Raw genomic sequence first — 5167 nt, 5'->3', positions numbered from 1 at the left:
CTTCTTCTTCTTCTTCTTTTTTTAAGGCGTTGATCTGGCAGAATCGTTAGCACGCCGGACGAAATGCATAGCGGTATTTTGTCCGCCCTTAGGTTTTGTGTTCAAATTCTGCCGAGGTCGATTTTGCCTTTCATCCTTTCGAGTTCGATAAATTAAGTACCAGTGAAACACTGGGGTTGATGTAGTCGACTAGTCCCCTCCTCACAAATTTCACGCCTTGTGCCTTTAATAGAAAGGATTATTACTGTTCTTATTAGTGTTGCCTACCATATGATGAGTAACTTTAGAAGTATAGGTTTGTCCCCACGCATAATATCAGGAAATACGGTGTATACGTATAATAATTATAATTGAACTTAATCAAATTTCTTGATGCGTATACAAAATGATGGAATTAATACTAATTTTCAAAAGAAAAAAAAATATTAATTGCTTTAAAATACCATATCAAAACATTTGAAAATTGAAAAAATTAAAATAGATAAAATAAAATAAAGCAAACTTTACTCTCCATATTGATTTTACATTATGGAAGTTTACATACAAACTGTCTGTCTGTTTGGCTGGCTGGTTGGCTCTCTTTCTACATATATTTGCATACCACCTCTGCCCCTCCTCTTTCTCCTCCGTTTCTGTACATATACACCATGTGTGTATATGTAGAGCTTTCAGTCACTGATTGCCTGCCACCAAGTCTTGTACGTGCATTCATCATACATCTCGACAATATAAAGTCTGACTGAACTAGTATTTATATCGGCTATTATTAAATAGAGGTTATTATCATTATTATTATCGCACTGACTCTCGAGCCACTACTACATAAGCTGGAAACGTCGAGGGGCTTCCCGCGTGACCTAAGGTGTGGGAGATCCGTGTCGGGATATGCCAACGATGTCACCGTTGTGTTGTCGAAAAATAAACACATTGAAATAATCAGCAACGCTCTCAGAGACTACAAGGTAGTATCAGGAGTGAAAATTAATCATAAAAAGTCAGTGGGCTTGCGGCTCGCCACCTGGAGTCTATGCCATCCAACTGCGTTGTTTGACGCTGGCGGACCGGTTAAACTGCTTGGGGTCTGGTTCGGTCCGGACTTCCACATGGACAAAAACTGGAACGAGCAGGGGGATTACTCTCACCCCAAAATGGGCAGAGCGGAAGCTATCCCTGAAAGGTATGGAAGAGGTGGCTAACGCATACATCACGATCGTCATCTACTACCTTGTCCCGGTTCCTTCTGATTGTACTAGAGCGCATACTCTTTCGCTTCTTGTGGAACGCACGCCTTCCAATGGTCCGGCAGTCGAAGAGAATCATCTAGCTGCTTTCTTCAGGAAAACTTTCGGCCCGAGACCGATGGGTAACTTCCAGAAATCCTTGGCCTGGCTGTGCTACCGGGGAGATTTTCCGGTTCGAGATAAACTCTACAGGCACGGAAGTGCCATTTGCCGAGCATGTCCGAGATGCGTGCGGAGAGACGAAACCGTCCTGCATACTTTCGTCCAGTGCCCGAGCATTGCTGACCTGTGGGTTAATGTCGAACACCTGCTGTCGCGTGTGGGACGAATCCGAATATCAACTGAAATAATCGTGAAGATCTCCCTGCCGCTTTCTTTTAACAGGGAAGAGCAGGCAGTTTTTATATGCCTGGTGGCTATGGGGAAAGAGGTTGTATGGTGGACCCGATTGAAGGCGCTGAAGACAATCACTTTCTTCTTTGGCCAATCTCTCAACTTCTTCAAGTTTCACTTGAAGAGGAAATTAAGATTGGAGAGGGAAGTGTTACCTTCTAGCCATGTTGTTGAAATGTAGATGAAAATAGCGAGTGTGGTAAGAGCGAACAGACCTGCTTTGAGCATACGCCTGTAAATCGGAGATAAGGAACTGAGAAAAGGCACCTGTTCCAAAAGTCAGGGCATCTGTGGCTTTCTAGAGTTTTTCTATGTTTAGCCCTCGAACATCTTCTCCCTATTGGGGGTTACACATTGTTAAAATGTTTTAATTGTTTTACGTTAAAGCTGTTTACATGCAAAACCTTCATCACAACAACAGCAACAACAACAATAATAGCAACACACACGCACACATACACACATACACACATACATTCAATTTTTTGCCTTGTGCCGTTCATAATGTTTTTCTTGATGTAAACCCTTTGTGGTTATTATTATTATTATTTAAGGCGGCGAACTGGCAGAATCGTTAGCACGCTGGACGAAATGCTTATCGGTATTTCGCCCGTTGCTACGTTATGAGTTCAAATTCCATCGAGGTCAACTACCTTATCCTACAAATTTCAGGCCTTGTGCCGCCGGTAGAAAGGATTATAATATTATAATAATATTGTTGTTTTTGTTTTTATTAAAGTGGTGAAATGACAAAATTGTTAGTGCGTCAGAAGAAATCCTTAGTGGCATTTCTTCTGGCTCTTTAGTCCTGTGTTCAAATGCCGACGAGGTCAAATTAACATTTCATCCTTTCGGTTTTCGGTAAAGTGTCGGTTAAGTACGGAATCGATGTAATCATCTTTATCCCTCTCCTCAAACTTGCTGGCCTGTACTATAATTAGAAAGAATTATTTATAATATTGTAACCGTTCGTATAGTATATTATCTGTTATAGTATAAAATATTATTTTGCTTGGAGGGGAACTTTCTAGGTGCAGTCCTACGATCATTCATGACCGATGGGAGTTTTTTATCCATCGTTAGCACCAATAATAAAACAAATAAACAGGAATAAGTTCCTTTAACATGTTTACAGAAGCAAGTAAATTTAATATCCTTATTTTGTACTATAACCATAATAATTCTCAGTATTTATTTTCAGCATCACTATAATATTACTCAATAATTGTTACTTATAGCTTGATTAACAGTTGGTGGTGATTTTCTTAACTGTTATAAGAGAGTGATGGCTTGGAATATTGCACTTAATAATGACCTGAGGTTGAAACAATCGTCGTACCAGTTTTTAGATAAAAACATGCACGCATGCACATACGCACACATTCATTTTTACATGTAGATATACGCGTTCCATACGAATGGGCAATGCCAACGACCTCGAGAGTAATGGCATTTAAACACATGCATACGCACGCGCACAAGCTGTTGTATAATTGGAAAATTTGCCCTAATTTTAATGAAATATGAGTATTTCATAAATGTTTATATATTTATTTAGTGCAAATCTTAACACAGTAGTTTTGATATCCGGTTATACATATCACGCCTCCACGTCATATTTTTCTAAAGTTCGACATGCATTTTCAAAAGGAAATCTAAACTGCCAAAGTAGAAATTCCTTAGTTCTATATAAACATACACAGACAGAAATCAATAAAAGAAAGATATGGGGCGAGATAAAACACGTATACCCATATCTGCTAAGTGTCTACAATATTTGCCTTCACTAAATATTTTGATATAGACTTCCAAAGCGAGCAATGAATAAATAAAAAAAATTTCCCTTAAAATCATTGAAAATTGTGTGCGTGAGTGCACACACGTGAATGCATAAATTCATGTATGTGTGTATTATTGTTGTTGATGTTGTTGTTGTTATTCGTGTTTGGAATTGACGGGCGCACGCTTGTTCGTGGCTCGTAAGTTTTCTTTAAAATTTTATTGTTTCATTTGTTGGTATTGCAAACCTAATATCTTAAAACAAAAAACATCAAAATAGTTTCCCAAACCGAGGGAAGCGATGGCTGTTTGAATGGCGGCAATGCCATTTTTTCTCTACCACTGATTATGTTGGGCGAAAAACGAAGCAAAGACAGCAGTAGAGCAGTAGCAGCAACAGCAACACAACAGCAACAGCAGCAAGAATAACAACAAGAATAACAGTAGAAGCAGTATCAGCGACGTGCAAAATATATTTAAAAATGACGCAAGTACGACCTCCATCACCGTCTCCAACCCCAGCGCTACCATCACCACAAACATTAATAAAACCACATCAGCGGCCATTCTTTTTTGTAAGCAGAATGGGTACGATTTCGCACAAGCTTGTCGGAAAATGAAAAGAGTCGAGTTGACTGAAAAAATGTTGAACGGCGCTAAGCTGCGCTTAACAAAGAATGGCAGAACAGTCTTCCTTAACACACCGGAAGATGTGCAAGAGAGCACTAAGAGATAAACCATATATAAATGTATATCATTAAAAAACAGGAGACTGGAGTGAGAGAAGCAGGCTCCAATTGAAATATGCTTGAGACCAGCCTGGGGCTTAGAAACTTATGTCACTCATGGGAGACGCTTCGGCACAGCTGAAGTAAGATTCTCAACTGAAGAATTAGTCATAGAAAATTCCACAACAACCATCAAAAGTGAGGAATTATGGCCAATTTCGACATACCTCGGATGGAGGATAGCCAAAATAAAGGTAGCAGAGGTGCGAAGTGGACACCTCTTTTCTAGTAACAACCGTATTATACGGCATAGAAGAGAAAATAAAAATTCTGTCAGTCCACAAAATAGGAAAGGAGAATTGGTCAAGCACGGCGTAGAATTGTGGTTATATCCTGATCCAGTAGGTATCGAAGCCATTCCTGATCTGATCAACCTACCTAATGGAACACAGTTATTTGTAGCTTTACAGGGCAGAAAGTCAAGATATCACAGTAATGGCGAAACAAATCATTTAAAAGCTTTCTGCCCCCCGCAAAGAAAAGAAAAAATCCCTCTGCAGTAGACATCTCTAACACAAACAGCAGCAACAAAACAACAGCACCAGCAACATCAGTACCAAAAGTATCAGCTTCCAAAACCAAAACAACCATAGCATTGACAGAACGAACAGCAGGAGAAATCCATTCAACAACATCACCAGCAAGCACCGGTACAACACCCGAGAAAAACTAAAACGAAACTGACACCATTGCAACCGAGAGAAGCCTCACCTTGACCAGACCTGACCAGACCAGACCAGACCACCAGCCTAGAAATGTGCGACTGTGCAGACATACCTCTGCCTTCTGGCACAAATTTTTCTGACTGTGAAAACTCATTTAGTGAGAAGATTCTTGGAAACCCAGCAGAATGGATCCTGGTGAAAGAAAAAAAGAAAAAATTACAAAATGAAAAGCACAAAGAGTTTAGAGGAGGAGGCACAGAAACCAACAAACTATCACACACTCACACACCTTACACTAACG

This window comes from Octopus bimaculoides, chromosome 1, assembly GCF_001194135.2.
Source record: "Octopus bimaculoides isolate UCB-OBI-ISO-001 chromosome 1, ASM119413v2, whole genome shotgun sequence".
NCBI lineage: Eukaryota > Metazoa > Mollusca > Cephalopoda > Octopoda > Octopodidae > Octopus > Octopus bimaculoides.
Note: the sequence above shows the minus strand (reverse complement) of the source record.